This window comes from Phalacrocorax carbo, chromosome 6 (assembly GCF_963921805.1).
Source record: "Phalacrocorax carbo chromosome 6, bPhaCar2.1, whole genome shotgun sequence".
NCBI classification, from domain to species: domain Eukaryota; kingdom Metazoa; phylum Chordata; class Aves; order Suliformes; family Phalacrocoracidae; genus Phalacrocorax; species Phalacrocorax carbo.
Window position 1 is genome coordinate 32,265,680 of NC_087518.1, and position 15,617 is coordinate 32,281,296.

General features: G+C 42.4%; 1 protein-coding gene across 7 annotated transcripts in view; it reads left to right on the forward strand.

Annotated features, from left to right (window-relative positions):
* RALGPS2 (Ral GEF with PH domain and SH3 binding motif 2) overlaps window positions 1-15,617 on the forward strand; it is a 157,057-nt gene that overhangs the window by 20,465 nt on the left and 120,975 nt on the right. Inside the window, exon 1 of one of the 7 annotated variants that reach the window (XM_064454468.1) lies at window positions 4,813-5,064. The exons of 4 other annotated variants lie outside the window; for them this stretch is intronic. The gene's annotated coding sequence lies outside the window, so the exon portion shown is untranslated. Of the gene's footprint in view, window positions 1-4,812; window positions 5,065-5,287; window positions 5,453-15,617 lie in introns of those variants that run through there. 2 more of the 7 variants (XM_064454471.1, XM_064454469.1) reach the window with 2 other exon arrangements.

The window sequence follows — 15,617 nt, forward strand, 5'->3', positions numbered from 1 at the left end:
AGCATTGTCCCTGTCGCAAACGGCTCCTCTCGGGGCTTTAACACAAAGCATTCTTCTGCCTTTCGTACATCTGGAGCGTAGGAAGGCAATGCAGTAAAGAACAGCATTCTCTTCATGTGGAAAAATCTGTGGGCTGCCTGAGAGACAGTGAGGAAATAACACGTTATCCGTGCACAACTTCCTTGCTGCTGACACATGTGGAAGAACCTTTGTTGACCCTGGGAAAACAAAGCTTTGCAGATGTAAAGAGGAAGTCCTCTTAAGGTGTGTGTGCGTATACACACGGACTTTATTTACATCTCTCTCTATATATTTACATGGATGTTTGGGTGAATTGTGATCTTAAAAATATTAAGAAAAACCCAGAACCAGTTCAGACTGCTATTATATTGTTATCATTCCAACTGATTCCTTCGTTACTGTTGGAACTGAGAAGCAAGTAGTGTATAGCTGAGGAGGCGTTCTAGCATTAATCACGATACCTTTAGGAGCACATATTAGCACATCAGTTGAACATACTGAATTAGGGCAGCTGTGAAGCACACATCCATGCTTCAGTACAGTGTTCTTGTAACATTTTCCTCCTCCAGCTGTAAACTCTAAACATGTAGGGTGCCTAGTGCCTACTTGAACTAGATTTCTCTGGTACAGATGTTTTTATCCATTAGAATATTTTTTATGCTTAGTTTCAAGTTTAATTGAACCAACTGAAGATTCCATTTTGTTATGATTGAAGCAGGAAGCTTGTCCTCCTTATTAAAGGGTGAAATACAATATGTGTGCATCACGTATTAAGCATAAACATCCTCCAAAAGGAAAGGGGAAGATGGTTATAGTTACAGCAATATTATATTTATCAGGTTCTGACCCCTGTTTTACCTATATCAAGGGCAAGGATACCAGAGGGAGTCACAGATCAAAAAAGTAGGAATATGTAGGAGTAAACGTCACAGACTACTTACCTTCCTAGAACCTAGATATTAATTGCACAATGTAAAGCACTGCATTTAGAAAGTCAGACCTCTACAGGTAAGCACTCCAAAATCAGGAAATAACAAAATTTTGCGGGCAGGTACCACAACTGTGCTTCAGCATTGTGATGCAGTCTTGAGACATGATTACACAGTTTCAACAAAAAAATATGCAACTTTATTCTCATACATGGACAAGTAAATTTAGCAATACTTTAAATTTCTTTCGTGTCTCTCACCCTGAGGTACTGTGTGAATTAAGTGTAGCAAGACTCATGGGGTGAATTAGTCAAAGGATAAGAATAGAGATTAGCACTTGCAGGTTATATAAATAAAATATTTTCTACTGTATTCTCATTCCTTAGGGAACTCTATGCTTTAGCAGTCCCACCCGGTTGGGACATCTCATATCAAACTGATTTTAACTAATCACTTTTTATGATAACTCTTTATAGATTCGGGTGATGTGAGAAGAACTTTGCTTGATGCAGGCAATTAGTAATTAATGAAGTGCTAACTAGGTGCCAAAATGTAAGCTATACTCTTTCAAATCATTAGTTACCAAAACAAGATTGAGAAGCGTCTTTCTGCAGCGCTCAGGAAGCTTGGCTGAAAGGCAACAAAAATAATTTAATTTCATATTAATATATAGTTTTAATCCCAGGGCTTTGTATGCAGCACAGTATGATCATTCATCATCAAACACTACTCCTTTTTTCCTTAGAATTTTTAGAATAATTTGTACTACCACCTATACAAAGTGATTACATTAAAGTCACTTACGTTATAAATTTTTTAATCTTAAATGCTTATGCTATCTTTTGTTAATGAAAGTATAATAAACAGTGATTGTACACTGCTGGCATTTTTATAGACTTAGATTTTACAATAGCAAGTGCTTCAGATTGCAATCTCAACATTTCATTACGGCTGCTCCTGCAAACTTATTACAGTTTGTGTATGGAAGCACACACATTTTATGTTGCCCAATGGAAAAATATTTTTGATCTGTGAAATTAGAAATATACGGATACATTTCCATCCCCTCAGTTGGTAGATAAAGCTGAAGATGCAAGCTGGTGCTTTCAAAAAGAAAACCTATATCCTATGTAGTCTGAGGGGTTTCCGTGTAGTGTGTGGCTAGTTACACTCTTGCAGAGAAGTGTAGCTTCTTTGCTGGACAGCAAATTATATACGTAGTCCTTGCTAATCAAATTCGGGACAAGCGTGTCTGAGAAACAGCTTCTGAGATTCACAGTAACGAATTATTCAGAAGAACACTTATCTGCAGGATGGATAGACAAATACCATTTCTAAATTTGTCCTCCCAGGTTAAAGTGGTGATGGCAAATGTGATGTCCTGTGGGCTGTAAAATATTCAGCCACATTCAGGTTTCAGTTTCGTTTGTTTGTTTGTTTGTTCAGGTTTGCCCTCTGCACCCATTACCTTGCTGTCTGCCAGTCACAAGTGACAGTGTTTTCCTGTTACTTTTGACAGTGGCTTTCTTCGTTATAACCAACCATGTTTTCATCTAGTCATTTCCTTTCTTTTTGATGCTGCCTGTGATTTGAATATTTAACACCACAGCTGCAATATTCAACTAATAATTAATTTTAAATGCAATACTTAGTATAATGGGGAAATTCTGTGCCTATAAAATAGTAAGGAACATCAGCTACATGTATAGACTGGGCAGCTTAATATTGGAACGTGGTAGCTTGGAAAAGATTTTGGAATCATAGGGGAAAAGCAACTAAACATGGGGCTCTACAGTAAAACCATGGCATTTCAGCACTTAAGTGGAATTGGGCATTTCAGTTTCACAGTCTAATGTACATTTTCCTTCCCACGCATTCTTTAAGACTCTTTTTGAGATTAAGTGATAGCAAGACGTCCAACATTTTCTGGTTTTCTCCATTCCATATCTTGACATGTTGCATGCATGACTGTGTTCATATGCTGAGGACAGATTTCTACCAAACTATTGCCTAGGCTGCCTGCATATTTCTTAAACCTTTGTTTTAGACCTCTCTACAACATATAACCATATTTCTTTCCTCCACTTTGTACTGCCTTGTATTGATGACTATTTATCAGTATAGAATTTGTCACTGTATTGTCTTCCTACACTGTTGGGTCACTCTGAGATGGTTCACCATCTGCCCCACAATTGTGAGTAATTTTGTCTTCTACAAATGTTGTCTCCTTCTGTACAGCCATTTTTGGGGATTATTTTAAGGGTATTTACCTCATATGACCTATCACAAAATCTTAAAAATGCCTGACTCTCTTGGCTTTTCACCACGATTATGAATGACCATATGTTCTGCTGTTTTGTCTCTCTCAGTTTTTGGTCCATGACACTGCTTCTTCCTCGCAACCCACTATTTTTCTGGAAGCATCTAATGAGAGAAAACTGTGAAATGTTTTTCAAAATTTGTCACCTAACCTCTATATCCACCACTTCACTAATGTGGAGAAGCTTGTTTTCTGAGATGAAGTAGTTTGTCTCCTGCTTTAGTAAGGGAGAACAGCTTACAAAAAACTTCCTTTTGCTTCCCCCTTCTGAGATGTCTTTACTTCCTTTTTTTTTTTTTTTTTTTTTTTTTTAGATTTCCTATTCTCCTTCCTATAACCTTTTCTTATTTCTGTGTTAAAAGTTGTTGTGGTCCAAAAATTGGTGAAACATCTTTTCCGTTCAGTGACACCCCTGCTGAAAACCTTGCAGAAGAATGTCATTTGGCATTCTGTTTTCCTTTCATTTCATCATGTTGAACTCACAATAAGTTTGACGCTATGCCAGATTACCATGGTAAAAAAAAAAACAGGGGAAAGAATGTTCTCTTTCTAGGCATGAAGCTATATTAGAATTGGGAAAACAGTGCTGTACCTAAAGGTAATGCCTTTCTGCTTTACTGTTGAACTTTTGCCTAGTGTCTCAAATCCTTCCCACCTTATTTTCCTGTCACAGTTTTAAAAGCTGTTACCATCTTTCCAGCCTGCTGTACTTGTTTAATCCGGACCTCTCAAATACGCTCTGGATCCTGCTACCTATATTCTCACCAGTGTGCAACTCTATTAAAAATCAGGTGTTATGAATAGCTGGTGGCTCTATTGGACGGCAGCAATGGGTTATCCGGTATACGAACAAATTACTGACTCCATCTCCCAAGGATGTGAAGGAAGCAGTAACTGTCTTAATTCTGTAACAGGATGAGAACAAGTCAATTCACAAGTTAATGAGATCAGGTATTGTTTGTGAAGCATTCTGAATATGTCTAAATGCTAGCTATTAATTATTGTGATAACTTACTCAGGCAGGAGCCTCCCTGGCAGGGCGTGTAAATGGAAAAGTGGGCAAAGCCAAGTCCTGTCTCCATGACAGCAGCGCTGCCAACTCTTGCGACTTGATGGCAATTCTTGCAAAACATGGTGGTTTTCTTAGAGCTTTCACTCCTGACATGATGCAAACGCCTTGAAGGCCCTGCTTTCCTCTTGTAAGCTAATCATTTCCCAACGATTGTGGGAGCAGAGAAACATCTAGAAGGTCCTTGCACTGTGCTCCTTCTAAAGGAATTAATTTCTTAGGAGTGTAATGCTCTTTTGGGGATTTTTTTTTTTTGGAGCCGAGCGCGGCGCCGGGCTGAGGGGAGGGGGGGAGAGGGATGCTCATCAGAACGAGGCAGCCCTGCGCGCCCCTGGTCACTACGGCAACCCCGCGCGCGGCCGGGCCGCCACACCCTCTTGGGCGGCGCTTGCGCAGTCCACGCCTAGCGAGGAGGCGGGCCGAGGGGCTTCGGCGCGCATGCGCGGGTGGCGACGCGCACACCCCCCCCCCCCCTTCCCCCCCCAGTTCCCCACGCGCGCGCGTGTGTGTATGTGTGTGTAAGTAAGTGCGTGTGTGTGCGCGCGCGCGTGTGGCGGCGCTGCCGGCTCCCCCGCACCAGCGCAGCCCGCAGGCGAGGAGAGGCGCCGAGCGACCGCGGGGAGCCCCGCAGCCCCTCCAGCAGCCGGAGAGGCTTCCCCGTCCTCGCCCGCCCCCGCTCATCATCCATCCATCCATCCATCCATCCATCCGCTCCCCTCTCGCAGGTGAGCTGGGCTGTCGCGGGGAGGAGGAGGAGGATGAGGAGGAGGAGGAGGAAGGAGGGAGCCGCGCCGACCGGCGGCCGCCTTCGTGGGGAGCAGCGCCGGGGTTTATTGTCCGAGGAGGAGAGAAAGGAGGCTTAACCCCGGCCGGCACCCCGGCTCCGGCGGGCTGCCGGCCCGGGATTGGAGGCGGGCGGTCCCCTCCCAGATCCGGGGAGGGTCCCGGCCCCCACCCGCCGCTGGTCGCTTACGGAGCCGCGGGCTCCGCCGCCCACCTGTCGTCCGCCTCCACACGCGTTGGGGGGGTGGCGGCGGGGGACGGGGCGCTGTCCCCCCGACGCGGGCCGGCGGCTCGGTAGCGATCTCTCCCCGCCGCGTCAGTGTGCGTGGGGTGCGCGTCTGTGTGTGCGGGTGGGGCGACAGCGCTGCTGGGGGTCCATGTCCCTCCCGCCCCGCCGGCCTTGCCGCAAGATGGAGGGATGCGTGGTTGTGGAGCGGGGCCGGAGCGCGCCTCTGGCCGTGTGTCCCCCGCCCCGCTGCCTGCGAGAGGGGCTGGAGGGCGCGCTGTGGCCTGGGTGCGGGTGGGGGGGAGCCGCCCCCTTCGCTCTCTAGAGAGGCCACGCACGGGGGAGGAGCCGCAGAGCGGGCGAGGGGGTTGTTTGCGTGTGTGTGGGGATGGGCAGAGCGGCGATCCCGCGCGGGTCACGGGCGGTGGGGCCTGAGGGAGGCCAGGGAGCAGGGTGGCGGTGGCCGTGAGATACCGCTCTCCACTCAGCCCCACCTCACCTCGAGTGGGGCCAGGTTATCGTGACATGAGGTGTCGGGCGGCTGGGCAGAGCACACGCGTGGGCTGGGAGGGCTGTTCAGGGTACCGAGACGCCATAGCGCTTCTTTTATATGGACGGGGGTAAGTTCACAAGGAGTGCGTTGCCTTGTGGTAGTCGGGGATCTGCTTTAGAGGGTAGGCAAATAGATGATGTTTGTTTGACATTGGGAGTGTTTGGCATGTTTCTTTCCTGGCAGCAGATGCTGGAAAAGCCGTTATATAGAGATATTTTAAACCAGGATGAGTGGTGATGATAGGTAATAGTTTCAAGTAATTTGTCCCTGTGTGTTTAAATAGTAGTTACTGGCCTGGTAGAATTCTGTGGATACATTTGTCTATTTGAGAGATCCCTATGTGCACAAAACGTGCCTTTACACCGGTCTTATTCCTCTGCCCCCCTTCTGTTCCTGTGCTAAACTAAGGGGCTTTACTAACACGGATAACTAGAAGAGATGAGGGCTATTTCTTTTCAAATGGGATAGGTGGATAAGCAGGCAATCAAGTGTTTCATAGGCCTCTGGGTTTTGAGTTTCTCTCAGGACTGGAAAATGTCATAGGATGCACAATTATTATTTTCATCTTTTCCTTATCACTGCCTGCCTCTGCAGCTGACTTGATTTTAGTAGTGTTGTGGTGGTGTTTTGTTTCTAAGCAGAATGGGCTTAACTTTGTATTCACATCGGTGACGTGTGACCTTTTTGATATATAGATCTGTCGTGTTTTTTGGTGGTTGTGTATATTTTTGTTTAATGAACTTCCACTGACCAGGTTTTTTTATCTTTATTAGGTCTCAGCAGGCCATTAGAAATGATACATGGACCAAAGGTTGAAAACTACTGACACTGCTGATACTTCTGTATTATCTTCATGCAAATGGTTTCATTTGTGACCTGCTTAAAACAACATCAAATACAGTGCAGTGAGGAGTAGAGAAATATGTTGTTTCCCAGAGCTTTCTTTTGACAACATAGATCTATTTTTTTTCATGTATTATTGTAAGGTTTAGTGTCTATGATAATGCAGCTAGAGGGTTGACATAGTTGCCTCTGTATGAGTTGTACTGGCTTGGGCCCTGCTTCTGTAAATTGATACAATCCTCACAGGTGCCAGAACTGCTTCAGTGAACTGGTACCATCAAGTACCACAGTATAACAGTTGATAATTGCTTGTGATCTCTACTAGCAGTGCCTCTGGTTACTATGAAAAATATTTCACGTTTCTGGGATAAATAATTAAATTTTGTTTGCATTTGGTGGCTCTTTTTTTTAAGGGAAATCTCTTGCAGAAGCAAAACTCTTACTGCTTTGCACAGCCTCTGTGCATCCCTGCATGTGGGCTGTCTGCAGTCTTGCTCAGAAGTTTGCTAAAGCTGGGTCACTTGAACTGAAAGAGTGCCCTCTGGTGACATCTGTATTTAGAGTTTGGACTGTATGTAAAGAAGCACTCCTGCTAGTCTGAAATTAAATATTCCTCCCAGCAAGGCTGGAGATGTATCCTGCACTGAAATGCTGGTTGTGGCATGGCTGAGATGGGGGATGAGCAGTCACTTGCAAATACAAGTGGAAGATGTACAGCAGTCACTTGGAGTCTCTTAGTCCCCTTGTGAAATACTGTACTTTGTAATTTATTTTGCTGGGTTTTGGTGAGAAATGTTTGATTCCTCAGTCTGAGGAAAAAAAAACAACCCTTCTTGTATAGTTACCCTGTTTACTGTCATTTTGTTGTTTGGGTGTTTGGGTTTTTTTCTCCTCTGAAACCTGCCTTTGTGCACAATTTTTGGAGACATCCTCTATCTTCCAAACTTGTGTATCTTGCTGGTGACTATGTAGATTGAATATCCCAATGTTTGTGTGTTTTGTTGATCTTGATGCTGCTCAGCACCAGTGAACAAGAATGAAGATAACAGTGCTAACTCCTTAACTTCAGTTACTTGTGTAAAATTTGATTTTAAAATTGGCTATTTGTAGTAAATATGTTTAAGACTTAGAAAGCTAATGAAGTCTTAGCGTGCTAATGTTCTGCTTGACATGTCTTTTAATATTCAAAGATTTGTATTGATAAGGACACACCTCCATCTTCAACATTCTCTTCCCCTATTTTTTTTTAAATTGAGATTAAGGATTAATCTTTTCCTTCATATTTGCTTGGAGCTGAGTCATTTGGGCTCCTCCTTTCATTCAGTAAATAAAGCTGAGTTGAAAACTTCCTTTAAGGGTGGGGAGTGTAATCGGGTGCATTTTGTTGAAGTATAAGGCATCAAAGGCATGGTGTATTTCTGATCTGCGTGTTGTTTTACAGCCCTTGTTAGAACAGATACTCTAAAAATTAATTTTCAAGATAATGAGAAAACATCTGTTAATAACTTTTATGTTTAAATACCTGGAACTGCTGCAATAGAAATCATCTTTTAATATTCATGTGTGCATAGTATTTATAGCATGAACAGAAGCTTTGTGGGCTTCACGTTTTGACTATGAGCTAATCACCTTAAAAGACTGCTGAGGCAAGAGAGCCTTGGTGTTAGTTGGGTGTTTTAAGTAGATGCTCTGTATGCTCAGTCCCCTAGAACGTGTGGATGTGTGACTGCAACTCTTCTTCCTTTACAAAGATCCTTAAAGGCCTCATAGGACTCCAGGGGAAATGGCATTGGAATCCTTCTTGTGGGCAAGCTGGTATCACCCAGCATTCTGCCAAGCAGAAAGGGGACATCTGAAATGAAAGCTGGAGCAAGGCCGTTGTGGCTGTCAAACAGAAGAGCTCTTGCAACTCTTGCTGCTGCGGTGGCAGTCCCGTCACTGGGCTAAGCTGGAGGCAGCTGCTCTGTGCAGCCAGGAGGACCTGAGTAAAGTGGAGAAGGTAGTGGGGCGGGGGGGGAAAGAGAGGGTGGCCCAAAGTCACAGAAGGGGAGGATGTATTCAGCAGCATGGTATGTTCTGAACGTTGGAGCTTTTTGCTGGGACTTACAAAAAAGTTAGCTTGGTGTAAATGATGGTCATTGATTCTGCTTGCTGGCTGAGGAAGAGGGTGACTGTTTCCTGACTGTGATTCTATTTATAGGAGAATTTGTCTAAAACAGTGACCTGTTCACTGAATCTTATAACAAATAAAATATTGGGAAATCTAGTGGGCCAGTACTAAGCATTTTAAAATACAATGTTCCTGACGTGCATAAAAGGTTAGTCTTTACTCTCTTGGGCTTGCTGTTCTGAGGTGTGGCACTCTTGAGTATGCTTACAGCTGGTGTTTTCAAAACTCCCTACAGGCTTCCAGATGGGTTGTAGGCTGTCACATGGCACAAATGGTGTCTTCCTTGAACCCATGGGGATGCCTTGAGAATGCTCTCGGAATTGTTGCTGTCCCAGCTTTATTGGTGGTGTAACTTTCTCCATGGCTGTAACTTCGGTGCAGAGAAGTGATGGCCTCCATGCTTATTGTGTGCCTTTCCATAAATAAAGATAGGATTCCCTTTTCCTTTCCCAGCTGTGTTGACTTACAGTCCTGACTACAAGAACGACAGTTTAGGTAGAACTGCAGGGCAGTAATGCTGCGGGGGGGTAAAGCTGTGTACCTTGCAGGTCCCAGAAGCTTTGCTCTTATTTCTGTAGGGCTGCACCGGTCAGGCTGTGTTTTGGCTCTTTGACTGTATTGGGTGTTTCCTGCCCCAGAAAATCTCTGGGTGTGCCACAGTGTGCCTCTGTGCCTGACAGCAAGAGGCCCAAAAGCTGCTTGGACAGAATGTCAAGAAATGCTCTTGTCAGCCCCTCGTATGCATCATATTTGTGGTTTAAAAACCTGCTTATTTCTCAATGGTAAAGAGCAGCCGCCTTCTTAAGAGATTAAGCATGTAACATGGCACTTGATTTGATGCCAAATTTGAGAGGGCAATGCATCTGTTGCTGCTTGAGGGTTAAATTGAAGACCCCCTACCTTTTTTTTTCTTGGAGGCAGATATTGCTTGCAGTCCCATACAGTAGGGTTCATCTTGGTGCAGACTCTTTAAGAATAGTTATTTATTTTGTTCCTTCAAGGTGTCGGACTTGTGACCTATTCTCTATGCCTGTTTCAGAATTTCATTTATACGTATGCATACAAATATGTTTCACAGGCAATGTAAGCTTTAGGTTGCAAGTGAAGTGGGAGAGGCATGTGCCTGCCCTGTGCTGTCTGGTTTGTCTGGGGAGACTTACAGTCTCCCCCATGTATTGCAGGTGTGACCACAACAGTTAATGTAGCTCAGCGCCTCATCACTGTGTCATTGAGATTTGAACATGGATTAGAACAAGCTGGCTGAAGTTCAGTCCAGATAAAGTATACATGATGATGTGGATGTAATTATCAGCCTTCCTAATTGAAGGAGTGCATTTGCCATTAGGTAGAAGTGTTAGTGCCCTCTGGTGACTCTACTTTATTAGTTGTTGTTAGCAATCATACTGAAGCAGTAAAATCAGTTTTCTAAATCTTTGTCTAGAAGATTGAGACTTCCTAACCTGATTAGAGCTGACTAGAATTTGGCTGGAAGTGGCCTCTGCCCCTCGTCCCATTGGTTTTTGATTTACAGTTGTTCATAGTGTAAGCAATGAAATATAACTTGGGGGGCGCCTAGGTGAGTTAAAGATGAACACTGCATGTCCAGGGATAAGCAGACGTGGCAGAGAGGGAGACTGATCGTTAAGCTTGCTATGGGGTCTTCTGCTGAAAAGTGGTTAGCCCGATCTAGTAATTTCTTTGAGGTCATCAATCTTTCCACTTACACTGCTTGGACTGTATGCCCATAGGTTGTCCTGCTGGAGGACTGAAGTGCTCAGAGTGGCAGAGAAGAAATGCATAATGGGGCTGCAGAGGAGGAGTTTGAGATATGCTGGCTTTCGTGCTGTAACTCTGTTTTCAAGTAATTTGGAGGGAAAATGTGGTGCAGAAGGTTTTGCTGGCTTTGGAGCCGTCTCAATGGCAGTCAGTGGCACTGATGCTTTGGGATATGTACGTGTTACTTCTTTTTCCGCTAATGGAGTTGTGGTATTGGCAGCAATCAATGAAGTCTGAAGTGACTTAGGACTGGCTATCAACTCCCTGGCCATTGCTGTAGCAGTGTGGCATTAAAAGCTCTTTGATTTGTGCCTCCCTCATTATTCATTAAGGGACAGCTTTGAGACTATGGAATTTGCTCTGCTCATTGAGATGGGCTCAGATTGATCACGCTGGGGAAGAAGAGTATTGATCTTTTTTAAAAGTTGAAGGTGTCTATTTTAGATAATAGTGGCTAGATAAAACTGGCAGAGATCCTGAAAAAGAAATCTTAATGCAGTTTGTAAATTGGATTGCTTTTATCACATTATTAAGGTGCCCAGGGTTTGGGATAATTGACTAAACTATAGTATTATATTTTCATTTAGATTTAGAATAAGTGGTATGATGTCACAGCATCTGGAGTTGGACCAATAAGTGAATAAACAGGACTAGTACAAAGCACATTTTCTGCTGTGATTCAGCCTTTTCAGGTGAATGTATAGGCAGGCAGAAGCCTCCAATGAAAAGCTGAAAGTTTCAATTTACAAGTTTTTCTTTGTAAGCTTCATGCCTGAATTTGGATCTGAAGAGGCACGTGAGCACAGGTGGACTTGTGACTTGTTAGTTCCATGTAAAACTGAAATTTATTAACTCTCTAGAAGCTTGTATTTCTAGTCCTCTTGGTTTACTGCCAAGTTGTTATTTTGATCTTCTAATTGCTGTTAAGTTCCGTTACTTGTTTGATAATGTTGGGGTCCTCCACAGTTGTAACTAACTTAAATTGGTTTGTAATTGAATTAGGTTGTGATCCCACATGCAGTGGGGCAGCTTATTTATTCACTGCTTGCTTTTCACACTGTTCTGGCAGAGATACTAGTAGAGTGAATTGCATCAGGGAACATATGCGGCTAAGAAATTAACACTTTTGTTTTCGGGTTTTCCCCCCGCCTTGCCTTATTTTTCATTTTGATAGTCCTCCCAAACTGTTTATTCTTCAGCCATACAAAATCTTGCAGTGATGTCATGGCAGAGAAAGGAATGGAAAAAGTGGTGGAGATGACTGGCGAGTACAAAATTGGAGTTCCCATGAATTGGCTGAAATTAAGTGGATCAGTTGTTCCTTTTGTTATAGCTGAGCTTGTGGAGTGCAGACTTCTGGCATTAGAGCATAAGCTCAATGCTATCTTGAGTCCCTAGCTGGGTTTGCAGGTCTGAAAACTTGGGGAAAACTTCTTTGTTTCAGATTTCATGGAGAAATATTTGAGGTATTACGGGATCCTTGTGACACTTCTGAAAATGCCTTTTCCATAGAGCTAAACTGAAGTCGTTGCACCTTTTACAATAGGCTGGTGGAGTGAGTTGGGAATGGTGATGGTGTTACTGGAAACTTGCTAATACAGCTGTTTGTCTGATCAAGCAAAAACTAATCCAGAAACCTGTGAAGTACTTGAATTCCAAAGGCATCTGCAGTCAACTTAGTCATGTGCTGTGTTAGAATGCTGGTGGCGTTGCATAGTTTAAGTGTATGTTTTGGATTTCAAAATGCACATAAATTGTTTGAAGTGCCAAAACTATAAAACAAAAAAAGGCCCAAAGATTTGGACTACTCTCTCTCCCCTTAATGCATAACTTTTGTGCTGTTGCTAATTAGTAACTCTAATATCATGAGGTGCATTGATAAAGCATATAGTTAAGTGGATGACTCATAATCCTTGTATTTCCTCTCCTACTCTGTCACATAATTAACTTTCTCTGTGTGGTTAAAGGGCACCTGAACTGTGTGGCTGTGGCTAGTGAGTCCAGAGTGCTCTGCCAACAGCCTTGTCTTTGTTTACCAGCCAGTTTTCCCATGTGCTTTATTGGTATGTATACCTGAGTAGTGGCAGCTATCTCATTTATTTTTGGAATAATAGTCATGTATTCTTAGACTGACCAATTTGTTTGGGCAATAGTTGTCAGGCTTGTCTGGTAAGTACCTTTAAATAATTGTGCTATTCTTATTGATCAAACTTTTATGGAAATACACCAACAGACATTTTAGAAAGGAATAATCTATAAGAGTAGAATCTATTGACTTCAGTCCTTCCATGCAGTTGATGTGATCTTCAAGTATCTTCTGTAGCTCAGAGTGCAAAATTACCAAAGGCTTAGTGAGGTTTCCTCTCAGCTACACACTAACCCAGTGCTTCTGTGAATGATGAATGTCGAGGGCAGTGAGCAGCCTGAAACTTGAGATGTTTGTTAGGGCAGATAAAACCTGGGCCTTGCAGGTTAAACATTACTTGGGTATAGGGCTTTATTATTATTATGACTTTTGACTATGCCATGCATGGATGGTGTCAAGTGTGATGTTTCTAATGAAACTGTTTTCCATTTTATTTATATGATAATAGCAAATGTCCCTCTGTAGTAGAAACGTTTTTGCTACTTCTGGTTTGAAAAGTGCTTGGTTAGCCACCCTGTGCTGGCTGATTGCCCTACTGATGATACATAATTTCTTCTAAACTTTTTTTCCTCCTCCTAGTCTGGGCCTATTTTGAACAGATTTTGCCAGGTAACTCTTTGATAATAGATGTTGATGTTCTTAGTGATATATATGCCTTGCTAGAAGTGCTTTTCTCCTTACTAGTGGGTAAAAACTTTCTGATCCAGCCTAGCGTACAGCATTTCCAGTTGTGGTAATAGGTAATTTTTAATGGTACTTTAAGCCAGTAAGTATTGTGTTACGTTGGACAAGGTCATCATTACAAATGTACCAAATCTAATCGCATTGTGAAACTGTGATTCTTTGGTGTTTTGTGTGTTGTGTTTTTTTTTTTTCCCTCCATACTGCATAAAGCCCTTGTCTAGATCTAGCTCTGCTGGCAGAAAGTTATTTTATTGGTGGAAGTTGCTTAGCTATAATGGCAATACCTATTAAAAAAATGTTCAAAGTGTCCACCCAGAAGGCAGTTAGGGAGGAAAATCACATTAACCAAATTGTAGTCAGGAGATAAAACGAAAAAGGCAAGCTTGATACTGTTTTCACTTGAGGTGGGTGCTGGATGCACAATTTTTTATGAAGTTGAAGGCATATTAAAGTGATATTAAAGAAGTGGAAAAACTACTTTTGAGGTACAGTACTGTTTTACCTTTGAGGAATGGCAGCTTTTCATAAGCAGATAGCGTGCTTTAGGACCTGCTTGCAGATAGTGCTTCCTCAGTGTCTGCATGTAATGGCTTGCCCTTGTACTTAATTAACTTGCTGATGCATTTTTTTTAATGTGGATAGGGTCTGTGTGATGACTGAACTCAACCTGCATTTCATGCTGTGACTTGTGTTTTAATACTTCTGAAAAGTCAATCTTGACTCTCTCCTGAAGCTGTCTTAGTGGTGGATAGGCTTCTTCAATAGGACCTAGTTCATGTTTCAGATAAGGTAATTTAACTTCTAAAAGAAGTACTCTGGCTAGCTTTCTGGGACTTCGGTTTGTTAGAGATGTCTAAAAATTCGGTTAGAGACTAGCAGTCAGAACTGCTTTAGTGTCTTCTCTTTTCGGTAACAAATGCTGTATGACTAGGAGAAGGAGAACAACTATCCACGTTATTTGTTGTTACATATTTCCAAATTATTTTTTGCATGTACGATGGCAAGTTTTAAAATATTTAAGGTGATGTTATGCCAGGGCATTTAGAGAAACTTGGTAAAAATCTTGGGGGCTTTTTGTCCTGTGAAATTGTGTGCCTTCCCTGTTCAGTTCACTTAGCTTATGGCAGAAAACAGAAATGTCCATGAGTGTGGAAGCTTAGAGCATGTGCTTGTTTTAAGTCCAAAGTAATGATTTGAGGCCTGACACAGTTTTGTTGAGGAATAATTCTTAATCCGAATTTTATAGCTTAGTTATAAGACAATAAAGACATTAATTGAAGGTGTATTGCTGTGGCCAAAAAGCCTTTTATGAAGGATAACTTCGGAAAATGTGAAATCCATTGTGCAGATCTATATAGTGATATGATAATTCAGAGGTGTCTTATTTGTGTTATGCTAAGTTAGATAGACATAGAAATCTAGTTACCCTATGTTAGGTGATACTGCTCAACAGGGAAGCTTGTTTAATAAATAATGCAAGTAGCTAAGATGAAAGATGTGGGTGCAGTAGTTTAGCAAGACAACTTTTGTTAAATCCCTCCTTTATTTGTAAACAAAGATATTGTAGAGAAGTTGAGGGTTTTAAGTAATTATTTCTGTTGTAACTTGTTTGTTGTTTTTTTTTTTTTTCAAAAAACTAGCTCCTATTTTCATGACTTAGAAAAAAAAATCCATGGTTTTACATACTTTTTATTCCTCTCTCCTTGAAGTGATAGTCTTAATTGGAAAACAGAATCAGGCAGTAAAGCTGCTAAAGGACATGGACAGAAGAGAGATTTCTCCAGGGAAAAGGAAAAAACAGACAGAGTTTACTTACTGTCTTGGGATGTGCTGGAGTTTCTGTGTTGCTTTAAGGTGTCAGGTTTCTGTGTGGACTGGTACTGAATGTCATAGTTATCTTCTTGATTTTACTTGTTGGAGTGAGGGAGGGAAGATGAGGAGAAATGATGGGCTTCGTCAACTGAAGTTTTTGTTGCTGGTCTCATTCTCTGGTGTCATCTTTCCCTATTACGTTCCAGGTCATTAATGGAATCTGATATCTTTTTTCCCTAGGGCAATAGGGTGCATTTCTATGATCTTATCAGTCTAGCTGCTCAG